This window comes from Astyanax mexicanus, chromosome 16 (genome assembly GCF_023375975.1).
Source record: "Astyanax mexicanus isolate ESR-SI-001 chromosome 16, AstMex3_surface, whole genome shotgun sequence".
In the NCBI taxonomy this organism is placed as follows: Eukaryota; Metazoa; Chordata; class Actinopteri; order Characiformes; family Acestrorhamphidae; genus Astyanax; species Astyanax mexicanus.
The window spans coordinates 1,890,674-1,907,180 of NC_064423.1; positions in this window are offsets into that span (position 1 = coordinate 1,890,674).

A 16,507-nucleotide genomic window follows, 5' to 3' on the forward strand; every position below is an offset into this window, starting at 1 on the left:
TTTGAATACTCCTAACTACTTTTTACTGACTTACTGAAGCACAAAATTGGTTTGGTAACCTCACTGAGCTTTGTACTTCATAGCCAGTTGTATCCAATCATTAAAAAAAGGTATTTAAGATGGCCAATTGCAAGTTGTTCTCCTATTTGTCTATCAGTTATTAGATATATCAAACTGAAATGGCTGATGCAAACACCCAAATATTTAGAACTAAAAATGATTAAGATTAATAGGGGTGCCCAAACTTTTTCATATGACTGTACTCCAACAAAAGAGAAATAATCGATTTTTTTAGCCCTCAAACTATTAATTAGGAGGTCCCAGTACTTTTGTAGCTTAGATCATTTATTTATACCAGTGAAGAGACATATCAAAAACATCAGCTAGTGATGAAGATCATGGCTCCTCCACAGTGCCCTGTTTATTTGTTTTATTAATTTCTTTAATAATATTTATGTGTTGAATTATGTGGAGGAAAGCAGTTTACATATTTATTGGTACTGTTAGCCCATAAAAATTACAGTGGTATTTTGGATGTGGTATTGCAATAAGTGGCTCAAATGTGGTGACGTCTTGTTCTTAAAATTGTAAATATTGTTAATAGTGTATGAATAACAATGGGGCAACCTAATTTACTCATCCAGGAAATTGCCCAGTGTACATGCAGGGTGATATTTTGTCAAGCACATGTAGCACTTCTCTGAAAAAGCTGATTGATTTTCTTGTATGTGTAAAAGTGTTTAACCATTAACTGGTTCCAGATTTCATGAAGATATAAGGATCAATATATCACAATGTTTCATTGATCCTGCAGTAAAGGAAGAGGAAAAGCCAAAAGGTTAAATTATCCAGAGCACAAAATAGTGTTTTGGATTGGAGGATAGTGTACTGACCTCACCTTTGCCATTTTAACATTTAAATGGCCTCTAATGTGTGAGTGTGTAGCACAGTTAATGCTTGGTAACACAAAATGTGAAAAACTAATTAACACTTAGTGGCTAGCACTGATTTGGAAACTAGAAAAGGTGAAATTACTCATTAAAGCATGGCAGTACAGTCTCTGACACAGTGGACAAAAGAAACATAAGCACAAAAAGTCATAGTGCATATTAGTACCTACACTACTCTTTGTCACTGAATGCAATTAGGTCCTCAGAACAATGGCCAGAATCTAGAAGACAGCAATGAAAAGTAGAGACATATACTCCTACAAAAGCAGAAAATCTTATTTAATACCTTTCATTTTACCCTTCATTTTGGAAGAAACAACAAATGAGCATGACTAGACATATATAACCAAGTGATAATGATCTTTGCTATGAGGTCAGTGAGTTTAATGTTTATTAGTAACATTTTCTGACTGTTTGAGGCTATAATTGAAAACAAAACACTGAGTACAAAAAAAAAGAAGAAATTAATGATTAGGTTTTCATCAAGTTTACCTTTTCTAGTTTTCTAGTTCTAATTACCGCCCCTTACAATCTGAAAATCTGCTTTTTGTTTTATCTAAAATTCAGATTGTGAGGGACAGCAATGAAAAATGAGAAAATCATTTCTTCTTTCTTTACTATACTAAATGAAAAAAAAAACATACAATTTTCTATTTTTCAAGTCAGAAAATTAAACTGATAAACGTAACACTGACCCTACTACCACCATTTAGTTGTTTTATCAAAGTCCTTAACATTTATTTGTGTTGTAGAAACATGTGGAAGCAAGTTAGTCCTTTATAGAGAAGAGGTAAGCACAAATAATCATAGTGTAAAAGAGTGGCTAGAATGTCCTGCAAACTACAAAAATGATCTAAAGTAAGGCAATAAAAAAGCAGAGTCACTTCTGTGTGGTCATTTCTGTTTTTTGACACAATGTTCTCAGAATATCCATGACTCAAGGTGTCTCTTGGATATATTCATCAGGTTAATAACATCATTTGATTTTTAACTAAATAACTACTTTAAACAATCCAGAGTGACCGTATTGCCCCTGTGCTCACCACTGTGGAACATAAACAATTGCATAGTAAAAATTAGTCTTATCATACTGGAGGCTTTCAAATATCCTGGATACCTCACACACAGTGACGGAAATGCTAATCAAACTCAAACAGAAAACGTAACACATGGTAGCAGTGATTTGTTTTATGAGTCACGTCTGGAGGACAAAATCAGGGCTTTCCTTCACAGCTGTCAGTGTTTACCTGATATCGTGAGCCCCACTAATCAGCGGCTTTATGACAATTTCAGCTCCTACATATAATGACAAGATTATGGAGCGTACGCTTGTATTAATATATGACATATCGAAAATGCGCTAAAGAAATGAACAGTGATTTCTGGCACTACAGTACTGTAGAGTAAAGAGGTCACATACAGTAGAAAGGTAAATTATCAGTGAATTGTAGATTGAGAGGTTGTACGAGTGTTATCTTCATCAGAAACCCATCACCATTTAAAGTTTTTAAAAAGAAGGTACAGGCAGACAATTTTGTGACCAGGTCTGTTTCTACAGTGTCTGATCCTCATCTGCAATCTGGACAAACTGGAGAGTTAGATTTTTTAAATGTAATGTTTGACTTTCACTCTTAAAATGTAATTAAGTAACTGGGATTTAAATGGTGTTCAAATTGTGAGTTCAATTTTTCAACTTAACACAAATAAAAATATGCTGGCCAACTCCACAGAGAATTAATGAACTCCGCCCACTTATTTTACTTTTTCAGATAGTGGCAACAAGGCAACATCCTCTTACCCAATTTTAAAATAAGAAAAACACACTGTAGAATCTACTCAATACATTTAAAGCAACAATCAGTTTGGGTTCACCCTATATTGGAGTATTAATACTGGAGTATTATCTTTACTTTACTACTGTACTTAAGTACTAAAATGTTGTATCTGTATCTACTGGAGTATTATTTTACTTCACTATTGTACTTAAGTACTAAAATGTTCTATCTGTATCTACTGGAGTATTATTTTTACTTCGCTAATGTACTTAAGTACTAAAATGTTGTATCTGTATCTACTGGAGTATTATTTTACTTCACTATTGTACTTAAGTACTAAAATGTTCTATCTGTATCTACTGGAGTATTATTTTTACTTCGCTAATGTACTTAAGTACTAAAATGTTCTATCTGTATCTACTGGAGTATTATTTTGACTTCGCTAATGTACTTAAGTACTAAAATGCTGTATCAATTGGACTGTTATTGTTACTTCACTACTGTACTTAAGTATTAAATGTTGTATCTGTATCTACTGAAGAATTATTTTTACTTCACTACTGTACTTAAGTACTAAAATACTGTATCTGTATCTACTGAAGAATTATTTTTACTTCACTACTGTACTTTTAATACTAAAATACTGTATCTGTATCTACTGGAGTATTATTTTACATCACTACTGTACTTAAGTACAAATACTGTATCAGAACTCTACTGGATTTTTTTTACTCCATTACTGTACTTAAGTACTAAAATACTGTATCTGTATCTACTGGATTTTTTTTTACTTCATTACTGTACTTAAGTACTAAAATACTGTATCTGTATTTACTAGAGTATTAATTTTTTACTCCGTTACTGTACTTAAGTACTAAAAGGCTGTATCTGTTTCTACTGGAGTATTATTTTTACTTCACTACTGTACTTAAGTACTGTATTTACTGTACTACTGTATTTAAGTATTAAAATGTTGTATCTGTATCTACTAGAGTATTATTTTTACTCTGTTACTGTACTTAGTTACTAAAATGATTTTTTTACTCCACTCCTGTACTTAAGTACTAAAATACTGTATCTGTATCTACTGGAGTAATATTATTTTTACTTCACTACTGTACTTAAGTACTAAAATGCTGTATCTGTATCTAATGGAGTATTAATTTTACTTCACTACTGTAATTCAGTACTAAAACACTGTATCTCTCTCTACTGGAGTATTTTTTCTATTCCATTACTGTACATAAGTATTAAAATATCTGTATCTACTGGATTATTATTTTTACTTCACTGCTGTACTTAAGTAATGAAATGCTGTATCTGTTTCTACTAGAGTATTATTTTTACTTTACTACTGTATTTAAGTATTAAAATACTGTATCTGTATCTACTGGAGTTTTAATAAGTTTTACCACCAGATTCTTTTGTCCCACTATAAATGCTGCACCCTCTGTAACGGCTGCTGCACTATTTAAGGTGGCACAGGAAATTTAGCAAACCAAAATGTACTTCTAAAAAAATCCGAAAATTATAAAGTAAAATGATTAAGTAATTATTTGCTGTTTTTCAAGACCGAGCATCAATATAAGTCAATATAAGTGAATAAATGGACGGACACTCTTTCCTCTCTGGGCTGCAGCACTGACAGGCTGAGACACGTTATTACACCTATTCATTCACACATGAGCTGCAGCCACAGTGACTCACTGGTCAAGAGAAATAACAGCGAGAAACATTTCCTCTGACCTCATTGTGTCATTCACAGTGTCTCTGGGGAGGCCTTACAGTGGCCAGAAAAGAAATTCACTTTACAGAATAAAAAAAAAATAGCAAAGAATTTAACATTTAAAAATATTAAGATGTAAAACTTTTAACAGTCCCAAAACAAATTTACACAAACAAAATTAAAATCAGATGGTCTAACACACAGAAAGTGCTTCTTGATGATCTTTGTGTCAATCAAACTGTATTGTGGCAGTGGCATTTAGGGATATTTTGTCGATTATCTTATTTTTTAATTTATTTACTTCTCATAAATTCATTTTTATTTTTGCAATTGTCTAATTTGTAATTTTGTCCTTCTCTGCCACTGTATTGCCTGCTGTTCTAAATTTGTTGCACTTAAAGCAAATCCCTTGGTGTAATTTATCATAGGAATTTATCACTGCATATAAATATATTAATTCAAATATAATAATTTAAAGTAAATGCTACTGTAATATTTGTCATTGTTTTATCATCTATGTTTAGTTTAATAGATTTGTTTAAGTTTAGGTGGTAAGACATGCATGATGGCTAAACACATTTTTGTTTGTTAAAGAGAGTGATAGTTTTGTAATTCGCTTTGGACAAAAAAAGTTTTCGCCAAGTGTAATGTTGTGGTTGTGTGAGGACAAGTCATGAGGAGGTTACCGAAGAGAGGTGACGCAGAGACGTAAAAACAGTCTGGAACCAGGTAAGTATCCCTTTTAAAGTGTTTATTGAGACGAACGAACCACCCAAACCCAAAAACAAAAATGAAACAAAACGAAATGTACAATATTTACAAACTATTTACACACTGTACACTGGTAGGAGTTAAAGTTGGATTGGCAGCTACCACCAAAATGCTAAATAAACAGCTCAATAAACTCCCGTCGGCATAACAGCCACGCTTAATCAGCGTGTGACCCCCCAATAGTGTACCCGCCTGCCCTTAAATACGTTTAGCCCACCTCCGGCTAAACCAACAAGCAATAGTGGGCAGGTGGGTAAGACAACTATACATGATAGTTATTATACAATATTATCATATTTACAGATAATAAGACATGCATGTAAACATTTGGACGTCCAGGTAAATATTGATAATAATTGTTAATGCATTATTTTCTATGTTTTCTTTTCACAGGTACCCCCAGGCTCCCCTGCCCCAGGACACCCCTTGGTCTCTACCCAGACCTTAAGGACCCGGGTGGCTCCTGCGCCGCCATTTCTACAGGAGCCAGGTAAGTACTGTGTTAATGTGTGTTCATAATGTGCTTAATAAAATGTACATGGGGGTTCTTGGTAGCTGGTGATGTGCTCAGGGGCCTGACATCCTCACGAATGTAATGATACAGACATACAGCAACAAAGAGTTACAGTGAAGAAAGTGTTTATTTGCTTTTGTGACTGTCGATCATTATATAAAACATAATTAAATACCCACTATATAATAGACATGGGTAGGGGTTGATCAACAAAAAGAGAATCAAGCCTTGAGAATAAACTTCAAAATACTATTCCACAATAGAGTACCACTCTGTGTGAAGTCTAACTTAAAGTATATCTTAACCCCCTGATTTTGCTGACTCCACCTTAAGCTCAAATTTAAAAAATGTAAAAAAAAACAAATGTAAGGATTAGTTTTGGAGGGGCATTGGGTGATATGGGTTTAGCAGTAGTGTGCCTCTGATAGCGGTGAAACAGAAGAACACATTTATTAATTATATGAAAGTAATTAATAATTAATTATAGAAACAAAAAAACATTAAAGAATTAACACAAATATAAACACTTTCTTAGGTACAGCTCTAACTACAGAAATGTACAGTGTAGGCCAACTATACTGCCAAAAATGAAGTTTGCAGGTTTGATTGATTATAGCATAAACCAAAAGCCAGCAGTTAGCTGGTTGGCTGATGTTCTAGCATGTACATGAAAACCATACCATGACGCTAACAATTGCCCTCCATTTAAATCAGTTACCAAGCAGATTTTTAGACTCTTAATGAACCCTAAATTAAATCATTAAGGTTAGGTTTAGTTATAGTAATAGGTGATAGAATTTAGTGTTTAGATTTAGTGTTAAAAAAACGACGCAAGACTCTGCTATAGAAGTCATTTTGGCATTAAATTACACTGAAAACGGTTATTGAGGCACAAGTTATCCTACTCATATGGAGTGTGGTGCTGTATATAAAGGGTTTTACTTCAAAATGCTGTATATACCTCCATCTGTATTTATTTTAAAAGGAATTTTAAAAAGAATCACAGTTGGCTTACAATATAAAAAACATTCTTATTTCTAAAATATGTGTTGTCTTTATGAATATACTGTAAAGCATTGTCTTTTAAAATGACAATAATTAATTGGCAGCAATTTCCAGAGCTGTCAGGAAATGGGGATGACCCAGGCAGGGAGACGAGGAGACGGACGCAAGTGCAGGTAGGGTGAGAAATGAATAATTTAATAAATAAATAAATATAAATAAACCAGGAAACGAGAAACAAGTAAACACTTAAACATAAAACAGGGAGATATATACAAGGATCAAGGGAGTGAACTAAATAAATTAAACTAGATAAACAAATAACCAAAAACCAAAACAAACGAGAGAAACCAAAGAACATAAACTAAACCAACAAGAGCTAATAAATAGCAAAATAAACTGGGAGTAAATAAACAAAGAAACAAACGAGGGACTGAATAAATACAATACTAAACAAGGCAGGGATAAATACAAGGAAAACTAACAAGAGGCTAAACTAGACAGGGAAAAAATAAACTAGACAAGAATAAATAAACTAAGCAGGGAACTAAAGGGAACAAGAAACAAGAAGATGTAAACAAGGAACTAGGGCTAGGGCTAAGGCTGAAATCACAAAGAGACACGAAGAGACAAACAACAGGGGTTAGTGCAAAGACCGACGGAGACAAAGTGGCACAGGGGATCTATTTAAAGAAACAGGAAACACACTAGAATTGGAAACACCTGGGGAAGGGGCGGAGCTACAAATGAGAAACACATGGTGGAAATCTACTGACAAGAGACACAGAGGAGTACAGGTCACGTGAGGAAAACACACAGAGACATGAGACAGGGCTAAGACATGACAAGAGCATTATACTGTTATGTAATTTAGTTTAATAGTATCTTACTATAGGTTGAAATCCAGCATGCTGCCTTTCCTATTGGCTACTGGAATTATTTAGTTGAATAATGGACACATTCCCCCCTTTCTTAAACCACCACCAGTTTGTAATCTTGCAGACCAGAGCTACCTTGGATAAAAAGAAGAACCAGTAAACAAGTTTCCATCTATTTTTTTTTTTTTTTTATATATATATATGTCCCTTGATGAGTCTGGTGTGATTTACATTTGGGCAGTACAAACATGATGAGTAAAACTCGTCTTTCAAAACAATCTTTTCCTGGCTCCTAGTATCATTTATTTGTATATTGGATTTCCAATAGGAAAGAAAAATCTAAAAGTATATAATCTCTGTAGTTTTTCCTTGACAACAATGAGCTCAGAAGGCAAGGCAAAGGACACTTTAGCATAAGTCTCCTGCTGCTGAAATAAAAAGCTAAGTAATCTCACATGTGTCTCCTCTCAAAGTTTAGTATAAAGTTAGGCTCAAAAATATTTGGATCTTCATGATTTGGGCTCTGCATTTCACCACACTGTATATTAAGCTAAACAAATAAGATTCAGTTGAGGTTCAACAAAAATATCCTATTAAAAAAGCCTCCTTGTTTCAGGGGCTCAAAATCAATGATCTGAATGACAAATTATTTAAAAAAAGCTATTCATGGGCTTTATGGCCTATTCCCTCATTAATTCATCATCACTTAAGCAGGTAAGAGGTCTGGAGATTACTCCAGATCAGATATGGCATTTGCAGAAATCCACCAGAGAGCTAACGTAAACTGTAAGCAGTGGCCAAAAGAATAGTTCAGCATCTTCTAGGAAAAAAAGTGTTCAGTGGTGAGCTGAGCTCAGTAACTCAAAAAGACCTTGACGTCTACAAAAGAGGTGAATGATCACAGAATCCTTTCCGTAGTGAAGAAAAAACCCTTCACAACACCCACCCAAGTGAAGAAAACACAGAAATTGTATCAGTACCTCAGTCTAGCATATAGAGAAGCCCAGAGGTGGAAAGTAACTAATTACATTTACTCACATTACTGTAATTGACTAGATTTTATGAGTAATTTGTAATTTTTAAAGTAATTTTTAAAATAGGTAATTTTACTTTTACTCAATTACATTTTGACACAAGTAATTTACTTCGCTACATTACACTCTAAGAAATATAAGTACAGATTTGTACTTAAAAGGGTACAAAGCTTGTCGCTGGGGCTGTACCTTATATTGAGGTACAAAAAAGTACCTTTCAGTGAAAGTCCTTTTTTGTACCCATGGTTTTTGTGGCAGTAAAGATTATAAAGATTATAAACATTATCATCAACTGAATATGGCTCAAAAACTTGATGATACAAAATTGTCTGGCTTTCAAATAAAAAATGTGCAATTTAAATATATATTGTTCATTAGTACAGTGATGCAGAATACTGAATGTACCCTTTGGCTGGTTAAATGGTACAAATTTGTACTTATTGCTGTTAGAAATGACTTTGTACTTCAGAGGGAACAAATCTGACCCTGTAAAGACCAATATTGTACCTTTGAGGGTACAATTATAAAGAGTGTACCTTCGAGTACAAAAAAGTACTCATATCGTACCTCTGTTTTTTAGAGTGTAGAAAATAATAAAATGCTGGGGAAAAAACAATTGTCTGAATTAAAATTTAAAAAAAAATTGGCACAGATGCGCCGGCACACGTATGCTCGCGTGGAATAACCAGGCAATAACGTCCTCACGCAATGCAAACTGTGCCTGTCCCGCCGGACAGAGTTGTCAGCTTTCAAAACTTCCACATCAAACCTGAGAAAACATGTGGTTGTAAGTATTTTTATTATTAAACAATCTGTTTGAATGTAAAAAAACATGTAAATAGCAGATAAAGCATAGCAATGGAAAGTTAAAAATAATAATGAACTGTAAAACTATAAAAATACGGATTATAATAGTCGCATATATGACCATAACTTTTTAACAGTAAAGAAAAAAAATGGATCATAGAAATCTATACCACTTCTTCTTGAAAATGTTTTATGGGGTGATCTGAACAAATACTGCCTGAAAGATCCAATTTTTTATGTGGAACAATAGTTCATTAAAATCGATTTAATTTATGATTTGTTTTACTGTTTTACATCAAATAATTGAAAGTAACTATTTAATTTTTACTCAAAGTACATTTTAAATTGAGTTATTCTTAACTTTTACTCGAGTAGATTTTTGGATGGGTACTTTTACTTTTACTTAAGTAGAATTTTAGCAAAGTAAAGGTACTTTTACTTCATTACAATTTTTCAGTACTTTTTTTTCACCTCAGGAGAAGCCTTAATGAGAGGAATTACAGAGGGTTCACCACAATGATTAAATCAGTAACAGAAAGGCCTGATTAGACTTTACCAAAAACATCGAAAGAAGTAAGCCCAGTTCTGGAACAGTTTTCTTTAGACAGGTAAAACTAAAATCAACCTGTACTGGACTGATGAGAAGAAGAAAGTATGGAGAATGTTTGGAACAGCACTAGCCAATGCTCACCATACACTCTAAAAACAGAGGTACGATATGAGTACTTTTTTGTACTCAAAGGTAAACTCTTCATAATTGTACCATCAAAGGTACAATATTGGTCTTTACAGGGTCAGATTTGTTCCCTCTGAAGTACAAAGTAATTTCTAAAAGCAATAAGTACAAATTTGTACCATTTAACCTGCAGCCAAAGGGCACATTATGTATTCTGTATCACTGTACTAATAAACAATACATAATTTAATTGCACATTTTTTATTTGAAAGCCAGACAATTTTGGATCATCAAGTTTTTGAGCCATATTTAGTTGATGATAATGTTTATAATCTTTATAATCTTTACTGGCACACAAAACATAGGTACAAAAAAGGACTTTCACTGAAAGGTACTTTTTTTGTACCTCAATATAAGGTACAGCCCCAGCGACAAGCTTTATACCCTTTTAAGTACAAATCTGTACTTACTTTTCTTAGTGTGTACAGTATCTTCTGTTAAACATGGTGGTGGTATGGGTATGGATTTTTTTGCTGCAGAGATTCAAAATCAAGATCAAATGCACATATACGCTTATGACAAGTACAATCCAATAAAGAAAATCCTGCCAATTTTGAGCCCATATCATGCCCATCCTATCAGAAGGTGCCAAATATCCGCTACATGTGGGAAAATATGCATGCCACTCGGGTATCAGTATATATGAACATTAAATTATTAAACTCTGACCAAACAACCTTTGACTTTCAAATAGAATACAATTAACCATTAGCTATTTTATCTCCCAATATTTAGCCTTTCCTCTTGTTGAAAACTGCAGTGTGAAGGCTGCAAGATCACTATCAGAATGTCAGCGCTTTGTGCAGCACACATGCAGTCGGCTTGCCAGATTATTCCACCGGTGACAGTTACCGCATTGACACTGAAAGCACGCTGGCTGCTTCTATCTTCTGGGGCATAAGAGATAAAAGTTGAAATGAAATGCCAGCAGCACTGTGGCATTTAGGAGGCTTTTGGTGCTTTTCATACATTTTGCCTGTTTAGGGCCAAATTACAATCTTTCTGTCATTCTGATCATCACCCAACAAACAGTGATCTCTGCCCTGTGATTCTAAGAGTCTTCCCTGAATTTTTTATATAATTTGAACTGACATTTTAATAAACTGAAAACATAGGAAGGTGCTTGCCTTCTCTCGTATGTATATTGTGTCTGGCAGTTCCATCACTCTTTTCTCACATCCCTTTTCTCTCTGGCCGCTGAGTGGACATGTGCCTCATGCCTCATCAACTAATATTGAGCCACATCGCTAAAACCGCTCATCCTCTTAATTTACTAAATTGTGAAAGGAGTTATGAGCAATAATTGACATATATGTGGCAAAGAACTAAAATTAGGTGCCCACATGTTTGATACTTCCAAAACCCAGACATGAATTCCTATTCATTCATTTCATTAATACGTCAAAATCAAAAATATTAATATGGTTTTACCAAGGCAACTCTGTCAGATATGTGAAAGTATGTTAATGTATGCTCTACTCTGCGCACTCACTTCAGATCTGCTCTGCTTAGGAATATATCAGTTTTCTAAAGTGGTCTCAATGTGCTCTGATTGAGTCTATTCATTGCATTGGAGCAAATGAGTTTCTTTTCATTTAAAGTCCCGACAGAATAAGAATGAGTCAAATTGATGAAGGATAGAAAATAACATGTTATCTGTATCACTGATAATAATATGTTAGTGTAGGTCAAATATACCTTGAATTTTATCATAATCTATTGTGTCCTGGAGGTTTTATATGTTTTTGAAATAAGTATTTTTCCCACATGGAAATACAATATATGACATACAGTTGTGGTCAAAAGTTTACATACACTTGTAAAAAAACATAATGTTATGGCTGTCTTGAGTTTTCAATAAGTTCTACAACTCTTATTTTTCTGTGATAGAGTGATCGGAACACATACATGTTTGTCACAAAAAACAGTCATAAAATTTGGTTCTTTCATAAATTTATTATGGGTCTGCTGAAAATGTCACCAAATCTGCTGGGTCAAAAATATACATACAGCAACAAAATTTGTCAATTTTGGTGATGTAGCGAGTTGTGTCAATCAAATTAGCTTCATGTCATGGCCTCTTCACTTCTTGTAAGTGATTCTGATTGACTACAGCTGTTGACTTCTCATGAGCCCATTTAAATAGGGCTCATTTGACCCAGTGATTAGACTCAGCTACAAAAGCTACAATGGGAAAGTCAAAGGAACTCAGTGTGGATCTGAAAAAGCGAATTATTGACTTGAACAAGTCAGGGAAGTCACTTGGAGCCATTTCAAAGCAGCTACAGGTCCCAAGAGCAACTGTGCAGACAATTATACGCAAGTATAAAGTGCATGGAACAGTTGTGTCACTGCCACGATCAGGAAGAAAACGCAAGCTATCACATGCTGCCGAGAGGAGATTGGTCAGGATGGTCAAGAGTCAACCAAGAATCACCAAGAAGCAGGTCTGCAAGGATTTGGAAGCTGATGGAACACAGGTGTCAGTCTCCACAGTCAAGCGTGTTTTACATCGCCATGGACTGAGAGGCTGCCGTGCAAGAAAGAAGCCCTTGCTCCAGAAAAGGCACCTTAAGACTCGGCTGAAGTTTGCTGCTGATCACATGGACAAAGATAAAACCTTCTGGAGGAAAGTTCTCTGGTCAGACGAAACAAAAATTGAGCTGTTTGGCCACAACACCCAGCAATATGTTTGGAGGAGAAAAGGTGAGGCCTTTAATCCCAGGAACACCATGCCTACTGTCAAGCATGGTGGTGGTAGTATTATGCTCTGGGGATGTTTTGCTGCCAGTGGAACTGGTTCTTTGCAGAAAGTAAATGGGATAATGAAGAAGGAGGATTACCTCCAAATTCTGCAGGAAAACTTAAAACCATCAGCCCGAAGGTTGGGTCTTGGGCGCAGTTGGGTGTTCCAACAAGACAATGACCCAAAACACACATCAAAAGTGATAAAGGAATGGCTAAACCAGGCTAGAATTAAGGTTTTAGAATGGCCTTCCCAAAGTCCTGACTTAAACCCCATTGAGAACATGTGGACAGTGCTAAAGAAACGGGTTCATGCAAGAAAACCATCACATTTAGCTGAACTGCACCAATTCTGTCAAGAAGAGTGGTCAAACATTCGACCTGAAGCTTGCCAGGAGCTTGTGGATGGCTACCAAAAGCGCCTAGTTGCCGTGAAAATGGCCAAGGGACATGTAACCAAATACTAATGTTGCTGTATGTATATTTTTGACCCAGCAGATTTGGTGACATTTTCAGCAGACCCATAATAAATTTATGAAAGAACCAAATTTTATGACTGTTTTTTGTGACAAACATGTATGTGTTCCGATCACTCTATCACAGAAAAATAAGAGTTGTAGAACTTATTGAAAACTCAAGACAGCCATAACATTATGTTTTTTTACAAGTGTATGTAAACTTTTGACCACAACTGTATGTATTATTATCACATACACTCTACAAAACAGAGGTACGATATGAGTACTTTTTTGTACTCAAAGGTACACTCTTCATAATTGTACCCTCAAAGGTACAATATTGGTCTTTACAGGGTCAGATTTGTTCCCTCTGAAGTACAAAGTAATTTCTAACAGCAATAAGAACACATTTGTACCATTTAACCAGCCAAAAGGTACATTCAGTATTCTGTATCACTGTACTAATAAACTATATATATTTTAATTACATATTTTTTATTTTAAAGCCAGACAATTTTCGATCATCAAGTTTTTGATGATGATAATGTTTATAATTTGTATAATCTTTACTGGCACAAAAACCATGGGTACAAAAAAGGACTTTCACTGAAAGGTACTTTTTTGTACCTCAATATAAGGTTCAGTCCCAGCGACAAGCTTTATACCCTTTTAAGTACAAATCTGTACTTACTTTTCTTAGTGTGTACATACATCATTTGGATATTTGTAGATATAAGTTAATAATTTATATGAAGCACCCAAAGAAATATCTATGTGTACATATATTACAAATACATATAGGATTTATTTGTATGTAGTATTATATGTTGGCTTTATATAGAGTGGCGTGAAATATTATTTGCCCCTTAGAGATTTATTTTGTTTCTGCAATTTTGTTATACTTAGCCTTTTAGATTATCAAATAAAGTTTAACATCAGACAAATATAACCTCACCAAATATAAAAAGCACTTTTTAAATGATTATTTCATTTATTAATAGAAAACAACGATCCAAAAAAAGATTTACATCCCCCATACATATTAATTGTTATTAATCACACTTTTTGGAAAGATAAATTTAATTTCACTAACCACAGTGGGTCTCACTTGCCTCAGTTAAGATCACTGTTAATGATTCAATAATAAGAAAATAGTCTCCATGGAAAAGTTCCAAGGCAAAAAGAACACAAAGGCCCATCTTTTGCCCAGTCACTTTCTAATTATTAAATCATTAACCCTAACCTAACTGAGCTTTTTCATGCCACTGTATGTTTTTAAGTTATATGGCCGTATATTTTATATATGACCATCTTATATACAGTGGTGTGAAAAAATGTTTGCCCCTATTATTTCTGAGTTTTTGCATGTCACTCTTAAATTTTTCAGTCATAATTCAAAGTTAAATATTAGCCAAAGACAACACAGTTTTTTTTCAATTAAGGTTTTCATTATTAAAATGAGTGAAAACATCCAAACCTACATGGCCCTGTGTGAAAAAGTGTTTGCCCCTTGAGATGGAATTTTTTTAATTTAAGGTGATTCATAATCAATAAGGAAGGTAAATTATTCCTTAATCATGTATGTAATTGTGACTGGAGACATTGACAAGCTGCAGAGATTAGAATGTGCGTACGTGGATCACATGGGCGTGCAGGACAGGTGACCACAAAATCACATCCCTGAGGCATCAACCATAAAACATACGTGGCACAAGTTACTGACCAGTGCACTGGAAGGTTCTGGAAGCTACGTGTCTCTAAAGTGTGAGCTTCACCCTCGCCCCAGGCTGTAGAAATGCACCGGACCGGACCAGTCGAGACCGGCCAGGTGATGTACCAGGATACGTGGACTTTTTACCATATAAGGCAATGCTTTTTACCATATAAGGCAAAGGCCTGAGGGGACCTAAAAGGTATAAATACCCTGAAGTGTTGGCTGTACAGGGGAGAGACTTGAACACATGCTTTGTAATGTATTCTGTCTTTTCTCCAATTAAATAATCTACAAAGCTACTCACTTGATCCAGACTCAGATTTTAGTGTTTTTATTCTGTCACTACTTTTTTCCACCACACCCTTAACCTGATAACTAGTTGGGCCACCTTTGGCAGCAACAACTGCAATTAGAATTGTTGTAATTTAGCCACATTGAAGGGTTGTCCAGTATGAACCACCTATTTAAGGTCATGCTACAGCATCTCAATCAGATTCAGGTCAGGACTTTGACTAGGCCACTCAGTTTATTTTTCTTCAGCCATTCAGAGGTGGACTTGCTGGTGTGTTTTGGGTCATTGTCCTGCTGCAGAACCCAAGTTCGTTTCAGCTCGAGGTCACGAACAGATGGCCGGATTCTCCTTCAGGACTTTTTGGTAGACAGCTGAATTCAGGGCTCAAAAGGTCCTGAAGCAGCAAAACAGCCCCAGACCATCATCACACTACCACCACCATGTTTTATTGTAGGTATGATTTTCTTTTGCTGAAATGCGATTACTTTTACAACATATGCAACTGGATACACACCTTGCAAAAGTCTCATTAGATTATTTTTTCAAAAGTCTTGGGGATCATCAAGATGATTTCTGGCAAAATTGAGACAAACCTTAATGTTCTTTTTGCTCAGTAGTGGTTTTCATCATTCATTTATTTAAGAACTGCATTTTGTGCTTACTTTTGTTGTCTTTGACTTACATTTAAATGTGTTTAATGATCTCATTTAGGTGGAAAACATGAAAAGAAAAATAAATTACCAAGAGGGCAAACAGGACTGAGATGCTAGAGTGTGCAGTGTGCACCGTCGCACTGATAAAGCACAGCTAAGTACTATTCTTAGTTTAATAAGTTGTGAGTGGCAGAGATGCAGAAATGTGTGAATAGCTGTATTGGCTGAGGTGATGAGGATGGCGCTAATGAAGGTCCACAGTGAATCACTCTGGTTACGTCAGGATTCTCAGCACCGACAGCCACGACAGTTCTGACAGCCTACTATAATGTTAATCACTGCGGTCACTGATGAAGGAGGGGTTTTACTGTTGCAGTTATTTTACACTCACATACACATACTGAACACCTGTACTCAATAAATCTGTGCTTACATTAGTCTCAAACAGCTGT